Source organism: Melanotaenia boesemani, chromosome 7 (assembly GCF_017639745.1).
Source record: "Melanotaenia boesemani isolate fMelBoe1 chromosome 7, fMelBoe1.pri, whole genome shotgun sequence".
In the NCBI taxonomy this organism is placed as follows: Eukaryota; Metazoa; Chordata; class Actinopteri; order Atheriniformes; family Melanotaeniidae; genus Melanotaenia; species Melanotaenia boesemani.
The window spans coordinates 7,317,194-7,328,741 of NC_055688.1; positions in this window are offsets into that span (position 1 = coordinate 7,317,194).

Genomic DNA, 11,548 nt, shown 5'->3' on the forward strand with positions numbered 1-11,548 from the left:
CAGCCAAGAGATGTAGTCCGTCCAGCGTGTCCTGGGTCTGCCCCGGGGCCTCTTTCCGGTGGGACGTGCCCGGAACACCTCACCAGGGAGGCATCCAGGAGGCATCCTAACCAGATGCCCAAGCCACCTCATCTGGCTCCTCTCGATGTGGAGGAGAAGCAGCTCTACTCCGAGCCCCTCCCGGATCACCGAGCTTCTCACCCTATCTCTAAGGAAGAGCTCGGCCACCCTGCGGAGGAAACTCATTTCGGCCGCTTGTATTCGAGATCTCGTTCTTTCGGTCATTACCCACAGCTCATGACCATAGGTGAGGGTAGAAATGTAGATCGACCGGTAAATCGAGAGCTTTGCCTTTTGGCTCAGCTCTCTCTTCACCACGACAGACCGATGCAGAGCCCGCATCACTGCGGACGCCGCACCGATCCGCCTGTCGATCTCCCGCTCCATCCTTCCCTCACTCGTGAACAAGACCCCGAGATATGTAAACTCCTCCACTTGGGGCAGGACCTCATCGCAGACCCGGAGAGAGCACTCCACCCTTTTCCGGCTGAGGACCATGGTCTCGGACTTGGAGGTGCTGATTCTCATCCCAGCCGCTTCACACTCGGCTGCAAATCGCTCCAGTGAGAGCTGAAGATCACGTCCCGATGAAGCCAACAGAACCCCGTCATCCGCAAAGAGCAGAGACCCAATCCTGAGGCCACCGAACCGGATCCCCTCCACACCTCGGCTGCGCCTAGAAATTCTGTCCATAAAAGTTATGAACAAAATCGGTGACAGAGGACAGCCTTGGCGGAGTCCAACCCACACTGGAAACGATTCTGATTTACTGCCGGCAATGCGGACCAAGCTCTGACACCGGTCGTACAGGGACCGGACAGCTCTTACAAGCGAGTCCGGCACTCCATACTCCCGGAGTACCCCCCACAGGAGTCCCCGGGGAACATGGTCAAATGCCTTCTCCAAATCCACAAAACACATGTAGATTGGTTGGGCAAACTCCCATGCCCCCTCAAATACCCCAAAGAGGGTGTAGAGCTGGTCCACTGTTCCACGACCGGGACGAAAGCCACACTGCTCCTCCTCAATCCGAGGTTCGAATATCCGACGGACCCTCCTCTCCAGCACCCCTGAATAGACCTTACCAGGGAGGCTGAGGAATGTGATCCCCCTGTAGTTGGAGCACACCCTCCGGTCCCCCTTTTTGAAGAGGGGGATCACCACCCCAGTCTGCCAGTCCAGGGGGACTGTCCCCGATGTCCACTCGATGCTGCAGAGGCGTGTCAACCAAGACAGCCCTACAGCATCCAGAGCCTTAAGGAACTCTGGGCGGACCTCATCCACCTCCCGGGGCCTTGCCACCAAGGAGATTTTTAACCACCTCAGCGACCTCAGCCCCAGAGATAGGCGAGCCAGCACCAGCTACCCAAGACTCTGCTGCCTCATCAGAAGATGTGTTGGTGGGATTGAGGAGGTCTTCGAAGTATTCCCTCCATCGCCTCACAACGTCTCGAGTCGAGGTCAGCAGCCCCCCATCCCCACTGTACACAGTGTTGACGGAGCACTGCTTTCCCCTCCTGAGCCGCCGGATGGTGGACCAGAATCTCCTCGAAGTCATTCTCCATGGCCTCTCCAAACTCCTCCCATGCCCAAGCTTTTGCCTTAGCGACCGCCGAAGCTGCGCTCCGCTTAGCCCGCCGATACCCATCAGCTGCCTCTGGAGTCCCACAGGCCAAAAAGGCCCGATAGGACTCCTTCTTCAGCTTGACGGCATCCCTTACTGCCGGTGTCCACCAACGAGTTTGGGGGTTACCGCCACAACAGGCACTGACGACCTTACAGCCACAGCTGCGGCTGGCCGACTCGACAATAGAGGCATGGAACACAGCCCATTCGGACTCAATGTCCCCCGCCTCGCCCGGAACATGGTTGAAGCTCTGCCGGAGATGGGAGTTGAAACTCTTTCTGACAGGGGACTCTACCAGACGTTCCCAGCAGACCCTCACAACACGCTTGGGTCTGCCAGGCCTGACCGGCATCCTCCCCCACCATCTGAGCCAACTCACCACCAGGTGGTGATCAGTTGACAGCTCCGCTCCTCTCTTCACCCAAGTGTCCAGGATATGCGGCCGCAAGTCCGACGACATCATCGAACTGTGGCCTAGAGTGTCCTGGTGCCAAGTGCACATGTGGACACTCTTATGTCTGAACAAGGTGTTCGTTATGGACAATCCATGTGAGCACAGAAGTCCAACAACAAAACACCACTCGGATTCAGATCAGGGGGGCTGTTCCTCCCAATCACACCCCTCCAGGTCTCGCTGTCATTGCCCACGTGAGCATTGAAGTCCCCCAGCAGAACGAGGGAGTCCCCCCCCCCCCCCCCCAAGGACTCCAAAAAGGGTGGGTACTCTGAACTGCTATTTGGTGCATAGGCACAAACAACAGTCAAGACCCGTCCCCCCACCCGAAGGCGGAGGGAGGCTACCTTTTCGTCCACCGGGGAAAACCCCAATGTACAGGCGCCAAGTTGGGGGGCAATGAGCAGGCCTACACCTGCTCTGCGCCTCTCACCGGGAGCAACTCCAGAATGGAAGAGGGTCCAGCCCCTCTCGAGGGCAGTTGTTCCAGAGCCCAAGCCATGCATCGAGGTGAGTCCAACTATATCTAGCCGGAACTGCTCAACCTCACGCACCAGCTCAGGCTCCTTCCCAGCAAGAGAGGTGACATTCCACGTCCCTAGAGCTAGCTTTTGCAGCCGAGGATCAGACCGCCAGGGTCCCCGCCTCTGGCAGCCGGCCAGCTCACAATGCACCTAATTGAATAAATAATATATTTAATTCAATTACATTAAGTTAGCATATTACATTGAGGCCTGTTATTACATTAATAAATTATATTATATTATATTATATTATATTTATTTAAGTTAAATTAAATATTAATTACAACGTAAATGTATTTAATTTAGTTAGACAATGAAAAACAATAAAAGATTGGATCAAAGATTTTTTTTTTTTTAAACCAACATTAACAGAACTTTTTAAAATTAGATTAGTGTGTTTTTGTTTGTTTTTTTTTTTGTTTTTTTTTTATCTAGGCTGGTATATATAAGATTCAGCTTCGTTTAACGTGAGATTTTCTTTACTAAATATCTCAAGTTCTCTCCAGTTATTTACAACTACATGGTACCATAGCTACCCGTAGGGCAGGTTGTATAACAGAACACTGTGAACACTGGTCCTCATATCCTCCCCTCTCTTCAGCTACTTACTTCAGGTGGACACTGAAACCCAAAACCAACAGAGAAATCACATTTTTCCAGTAAGGCCTGGGATTGCCAGGACAGAGACAGAGACAGGCGACCTGTCCAGGGTGTACCCTTCCTCTCGCTTCCTAACTGCTGGGATAGGCTCCAGAAGTATAGAAAATGGATGGATGGTCGTGCACCTTCTAAAGACCTCCTCCTGGTAGCATATTTAATTCAGTTCAATTGAGCTTTGTTTATATAGCATCAATTTGAGCAAGGTAACAAAGTTATCTCAGGGCACTTTACTGACGTAATCAATTCAAGCCAAATCATTGTGATCCAATCTGTATTCATACAAGCCAATTTAAAAAAAATTTGTGTAGCTAAGGAAACCATTGGATTGTAATGAATCTTGGCCTTGATTCACTCCCCATTCCTAAGCATGCACAGGGTGGCAGGCTGGGGCGCCGTAAAGGGGGGGTAAAGGGGAAGGATTAATGGGGCCCATGAGTGACAGGGGGCCCAGAAGGGCCCTCAATGCAATTGTAATACTGACAAAATTATCTGATATTTAATGATAAACTTACAATCATGCAAACAATTTAGTCACAATGCAACGGTATCACTAAGTGTTTTTGTTTTGGAAACATTTCTGAACACTCAACCCCCCTCTATATTTCCCTTAAATGGTTCAGTCCACCTGCTCCTTCAGCTGCGAAGCAGCGCAACAGACAGACAGCGAGTAGATGCGAAGACGGCAGCATTCCTCAAAAGTCAGGAAGCTTAAAACGAAAAGAAAAAAAGCCGAGGCTGGAGAGAGAACAGAGGGGTGGACAGTACGTCACCCAGTTCTTTCAGAGGCGAGGTGGGTCAGTCAGTTCGTCTGATGCAAAGTTGTGGAACATCAGCTTGTTGTCTCTTCTAAACTTTGTCCATATAAGCTAGCTCACTTTGCTCCATATTAGCTCATATTTCTGAATAAAACTCTGGATTTTATTCATTTCACAATTTTACTCAAATAATTACTGCAGACAAACAATTAGCAAGCAGCTCTGCTAGAAAAAATAAAAAAATAAAATCACACATGTTCCGAACAGAAACGAGAGCAGCCGAAGCAGATGCTGCCAGACATTCCCTCCCCACCCCTCCCCACCTGAACATGTCCAGGTGGCCCCTGAGGAAGGAGGTGGGCAGCTGAGTGTTGAATTAGTTGATTATTGTTAAGAAAAAACGTATAATAGAAAAATAGCTCAGAATTAATAATATATATATATATATTTTTCTTTATTTTAGACCGATTTGAATGGTTTAGAAAATGCTCAGCTATCACTGTAATCTTAGGTCAGGTCAGTAGTTTGGACTCATCCTCCTGCTTTGCAGTAGGAACAGAGACATTTCTAGTGCAGCAGACTGGGTGACTGCTTTCAATCCAATCAGAGAAATATTTACATTTTCTAGATATCAGAAGATTAACTAGCAACAACCATATAGCATCATATATGTTTCCTCACTAATCTAAAGCTTCACCGGTGAGTCTACAGATGTGGAGATAAATTAGACTTCATGTGCTGCTACATGAGAGAAACAATGACGTGGAGGATTAGTCAAATCAATTTCCCTTCACATTGTTGGTGAAATCATTGAAAGCACCTTTAAAACAAAATAGTGGGAGGCCACCAGAAATAATGATTGTGATGCTGTTACACATGACATTACATCATTGGAGATACTATATAATTTTGTATGCCATGTACACTACATCGAAGAGGGTACAGATTCAGATGATGAGGATACACCACGAGAGAATGTAGGAAGACTCAGAGAGACAGCAGAAAGTGAGAACATTGAAAATCACGCTGAAGACGTTGAAAGTGATTCAGATGAGGGGGGCCCACTTCAGTTTCTTTTCATGGGGCCCAAAATCACTAGCAGCGCCCCTGGTGGCAGGCATCTGTGAAAAGGATAAATCTCCCTTTTAACAGGAAGGAAAAACCTCTGGCAGAACCCGGCTCAGGTAGGACAGCCATCTGTCTTGACCAGTTGAGGGTGGAGAGGACAGGAATGAAGGATAAACAAGCATAGCAAGTCCCAGCCAGAGATAACTGCCGAGAGGAAAATGTGAAAATAAACAGCGACCCGTAATGGACTAAGTGGTACAGAGAATGAATGAATAAATGAATGAATGAATGAATGAATGAATGAATGAATGAAAATAAACAGCCAAGAGGAAAGGGAACGAAGTAATAAGTGCACTAGCAGTCTAAGCCTATGAAAACATAATAAAATGATGGCTAGACCATCCCAAACAAAAGGACTTATCATAAAGGAAGGTCATAAGCCTGATCTCAAAGGTAGACAGGGCATCTGGCCTCTGAACCCAAATTTGGAGCTGGTTCCTTAAGAGAAAGGGTTGATAGCTGAAGGCTCTGCCTCCCATTCTATTCTTAAAGACTCTTGTCTGACATTGTCTGACACTGAAGAGCTCTGTAGGGAATTTATGGAACTATGAGACCTCTGAAATACAATTGATGTCAGAAACACTTCCACTGGAAAGCATCCAGAATGCATCCTGACAAGATGCTCATACCACCTTAACTGGTTCATTTTGATGCAGAGGAGCACTGACTCCAATCTGAACCCCCTCAGATGATGGAGCTCCTTATTCTGTCCCTAACACTTGAACCAGACACTCTTCAAAGAAGCTCATTTTGGCAGCTTGCATAAGTAATTTATCGAATGAGGGTTGGAACCTCATTGGTCTGGTTTATCAACAGCTTTTTCTCAGCCCCCCCCCCCCCCCCCCCCCCCCCCCAAAAAAAATAAATAAATAAATAAAAATAGAATAATAAAATCTTGAGGCTCATGCTCAAAAAGCTTCAAGTGAAATCTTAAAGATTTTGCAGCAAAACTGTTACAAGCAGCAGTAGTGACGTGGTGGTCGAAACGAAGGTGGAGGAAAAAGTTATTGACATGAATTAAACCAGGGTTCTCAAACTCCCAGCCCGCCAAACACATAGACGGCACAGTGTCTTTGTTTTTCAGGTATGTGTGCTATAGGCTGACATTTTTTCAGGAATCCCATGGGTCACGGGATTCCCACAGGGATTCCCACGGGATGGGAGTCAAGTCACTATTAATCACATGACGGTGCAGGATAAAAAGTTAATGGGAGCAGAAGGGAGCGGGAACCAAAAAAAAAAAAAAAAAAAAAAAAAGGACAGGCTCCGCCATTTTGTAGTTTTTGCTCAATAAACCCACACTGCAACCAAGTATAAAAAAGAACTACACTACCCAGAAGCCAACACAACTTTCCGACCGCTGCTTTCCCGCCGGAATTGTTTTTTTTTTTTGTTTTTTTTAACCTGTCCTGTCCTGTCCAGCACCATAGCAAGCAAAATGATAATCTGGTTGCTGTATCGTGCTGAACAAATTTGCTCGGTCAAGGGGAGTCCTATGGGTAAGGCTCCTCTTGATAATCTGATTCATTTATTTATTTATTTACTTTGAATCACAGAATCTATGTAATCTTGCTGGACCTGACTGGAGGGGACAAAAAAAGATGGAAAATAGCAAAAAGATGCAAAAGGGAAAGAAGAAAGGAGACAAAAACATCACAGACAGAAGGAAACGACCCTTCAATCCACACCATCACCAGCCAACAAACTGTTACACTTTTACATGAACACACCAGAAAATTTCCTACAACTTTTACAAAAAACAAAAACAAACACACACACGCACACACACAAAGAGCTGCTTGTCATTAAGATTTTTAAATAATAACCAAATCAAAAAGACATCATAAAAGTAGCATAACAGCGACCAGATACTAACTCACAGGAAAAATAAAAAAAAGAATTATCTCTTAGTATATAAACCCACTGGAAAACTCAGTGACTGTGTCAGCATGCAGAGGATGAGGAATAAGGAGTGATCAGTTTAAGAGTGGTGAGTGAGATCATGCTAATGCGACCACGCCTCTACGGAGGTCAGAGGCAGACCCAGAGACCCGGGCCCTCAGCAGCAGCCCCGGAGCACTAACCCAAGCTACCTACCCCCGCTCGCCCCCAGCCACACCCAGGGGGAACAGGGGTGTGAGAGGTCCCCAAAACCCTCTCCCTCCCCACTCCTGACTGTTTATGTAGTGTGTGTTGTTTACAATTAAAATTGAGGGGCAGTGACCGCATGAGCCAGGAGCCAGGCCACCTAAGGGGCCCCGCCCGACATGCACCGCATGACATGCCCCCAGCTGTTGTTTGTGTGTTGTGTTTCTTCTGTTTTGGTGTCTAGGTGCAATTAAAACTGAGAGGCGAGTGGCCATAGGGTGCATCCAAGGAAACCACTGGCTGTCTCCCTGGATGGACCACCCCCTCCGCTCCACCCCGCATGGTGTGCACGCCTCCCAACTCCCTAGGTGTGTGTGTGTGTGTTTGTGAGACAGAGAGAGCGGGAAATAAGAGGGGTCCCAGAGGGAAGCAAACTTCCCTCTGGATGTTGAGCCTCTAGTGGCATTAGGCACCCCCGCTCCCCAGGAAGTCCCCCAGGGCATGGGGGGCCAGGAGAGGCCGCCTCTCACGACCGGGCCATACAGGGACTGCAGCCAATAAGCCGCCACCAACCCCAGAAGGTACCCACCCCCCCACATGCCTAACAGGGAATGAGAGGATAGGGACAGCGGCAGAGCCCACGGCACACCACTGTCCAGGTCCCCCCCCACAAGTGCACTTAACCCCGCCCCAAACACACACAGAAACACATGCACACACCTATATCCTTGCACACTCCCACTCATCCTAACACATACATGCCTCCTCATCCCCAACCACACAATATAAATACTCACACAGCTGTGACAAACCCCAGAGCAGGCTGTATTTTATCAGTCTCTGGGGGCTTTAACTTTTGCTTCCAGCCCTGTCTCCTGCTCTGCCTCCTCCTCTCTTCGCCTCTGTCCTCCTCTTCTCAGGTGGCCAGTCTGCTGCTCCAGTCCTCCCGCACTACCTGGCGGGGGCGTGGCCCGCTTGGGATTAAATACCAGGCCGTTCACACCTGCGCGGCCCCTTGCACTCTAGCTTTTGGCTCTCGGATTGCACCAGGCTGCACGCCTGCAGCGCTCCGTTTCCTTTGTTTGTGCACTCATTAGTTTGTCCACTTTAGCTTTCCCACACAACACCTTCCCACAACCAACACTTCCATACACTACTGATGCTATGGATTATACACATAGGACACACTGTTAAGCTCCGTTTATTTACTTTGTTCACTTTTCTTAATATATTATACTTTAATTGGCATCCCTTGTTGTCCCGCTTCCTTCTTGTCAAGCTCTCATGAGCCGGGCTTGACACAGCATATAACCCTCCCACTCTCACTCCCCAGCCCCCCCCTCCCTTCCACCATGCCCTGTGGGAGACATCCCCTGCGGACCATAGCCTGGGTCCCAAGGCGGCAACCAGACACCAGGGCATGCACCAACCCACACATCTGGACAGGCCTAGACCCTCGGCACATACGGACCCCACCACCTCAGAGGGAGGGGGACCACCCCCAGGCACCAGAGCCCAGAACCCCCACCCAGCCCGCCCCGGAATAGCCCAGCCGCCCGGCCAAGGACCAACGCCCACTGACCCAGGCGCCACCAGTGACCTCACCCCCCGCCACGAGGCGACTCCAACCGCTGGCCCCCACAGCCCCCGACAGGGCCAGACCCAGAGCCACCCCCATCGCAGAAACCGCACCAAAGAACCCGCAACCACCAGTCACTCCCAGCCATTTTCCAACCCCAAAGCAACGAGGTCACAGTCCTTCACCTACACTAAGGGATGGAGCTAAGCACAGGGGACCAGAGGGAATGAGATTCAGCTAAATGGTTCTTTGAGGAGGCAGACATTGTCTCACTACTGATGTGGTCAACTAAGAGATTCCTAAACTGCTGAATACACAGATTATTTTTGGTTCCCCACAGGAATTGAAATAAGAAAAGGAATGGAGTTAGCAAACACCCATGGAGAAACTGATATGGCAAAAAATGATTTACAACGGAAAGTTAGAAGTAATGACGTGTCTATTAGGTTGTCAGAACTGGTTAGAAAAGGCAGACATATTAATGAACTTCACGAGAGGCAAGTGCGACGGTTTTTAACACACTGTATGCTGCTTGTAAAACATGTTTAGTTAATGAAATTTAGAAATGAGTGAAATACAACTTTATATGTTCTGTTTGGGTTTATCTAACTTTGGTAGACATGCACTGTTTTATTATTGTTCTCCCTTGTTTTTTTTTTGTTTTTTTTTTATAATTGTAATTGACATCTAAAAAAAGCTAGAAACACTGAGCAGCTGGTCTAAAAAAGAAGGGTGAGAACATTTAATCAAATTCAATGTATTGTCTAAATAAATTTTATAAAATGGGAGCTGGAGTCATTCTAAATGGGAGCGGTTGGGATCGGGAGAAATTTTATTGGGATTGGGAAGGGACAGGAGTTTTTCTTTTGCTTTGGCCCAGGATTGGAATGGGACAAGATTTTTTCTGTGGGAGTAGGATGGGACAGGAGTAATAATGCACTCCCATGTCATCCTCTAATCTGTGCTTAGCAGTTTGTTTTGCAGCAGACAACAAATATGTCTCTTCCCAAGCAGAAAATAAAGGTGAACAGTAAACACTGAATATTTCAAGAACAATGGACATCACGGTATATTTTTGTGGAGTTCAAAGAAAGTCAAATATGCTTGATAGCAAAGGAAAAAGTCACGGTTTTAAAATAATACAATTTCAAGCACCATTACTCTATTAAACATGGGGAGCAGTATGAGAAATACGCAGGAGACGAGAGGAATAACAGGAGTGACACACCTACACCAAGGAATAACTTTTCAGCAAAGTCTTTTCCATAAAGCCAAGTATGCTGATGGTGCTGTTGAAGCAAGTTACGTAGTTAGTGAGTTAATCGCCAAAGCAGGAAAGCCGTTCACTGAAGGACAGTTTCCTAAAAATTGCCTGCTGTAAGTTGATCACAGGTGTCCGGAAAAGAGAAAATTGTTCAGTAATCTCTCTATCTGCAAACACAGTGGTGAAGCGCATTAGCAATTTATCGTCACATTTATGAACTGTTAGGTGACAAATGTTCACTGCATACTCTGTCCGCCACAGAGTGCTCAGCTAGCTATTTTTTTGGAGTTGTATCAATGAGCAGTGTTACGGCTGTCAGTTTCCCCGTCAGGGAAACTGATTGCCCGATTACCTACAGCCGGACCTGATTGTGATTGGTCCCCGATACCAGCTGGGATCCGCCCTCCCTGTGTCCAGATTGGTCCAGATGTCTCCCGCTTCCGGACTCCAATCCAAAGGGGAGGAGCTCATACAAGAAGGCACCAGTCACACTGATCGAAGCGACTGTGGACAGTGGGACACAGTTTGCCAGCCTGGGAGTGACTTCTGTCTTGTGTGTTGATTAAGGACTTCTCTGTGTAGATTTTTGTGTAGATACCAATTGAGAGTTAAAGACTATTGGCATTTGTGTTGAATTACCATCCTTGTTTGAGTTGAAGTGACAGGTTGGTTAAGAGGAATAATTTTGGTTTTGTTTGTGATTCCGCCTTTGAGCGTGATACCCGTTTTTGGGACATTTTTAGTTTCTGTGTTTTGGATAATTGTATTTGGAACACCTTTTGTGTTTCCAGTTTTCTTTTGATATTTATCCTTTAACCCATTTTGGGACACCTTTTGTTGGTTTGGTTTGGTTTATTTATTGTTTGAGAACCTGGATTTAGTTTTGTTTGTTGCAAAACTGTGTCCGACTCTGTGTTCCGTCCTTTGTACCCCTAGACAAATGAAGACGTAACAAGCAGTTTGAAGTAAAAGAGGAGTTACTGAGTGTGTGTCCGACGCATGCGCACACCACAGACATGGGTATATTTGCAGCTGTGGAGCGTATGGGTCTGCTGTGCAACAGACTGGTCAGCATCACCACTGATGGAGCCCCATGCATGACCGGTAAAAAGCATGAGCTGGTAGTGCTGGTACAAAAGGTTTAGGACACCAACAGGCACTGTGCAGCAATTTTTTGAAAAATGAACATGTCATGTTTGTGGTCTGGAAATGTATAAATTACATCAGATCCAGGAGCTTACAGCACCGCCAGTTCCAAGCTTTTTTAGAAGAAATTGAAGTAGCATATGGTGATGTACTTTATTTCCCTGAGGTGTGCTGGCTAAGCAGAGGAAATGTTCTGAAGAGATTTTTTGAGTTAAGAGTAGAGCAGAAAAAATTCATGGAAGACGGCAAAATGGACATTCCTG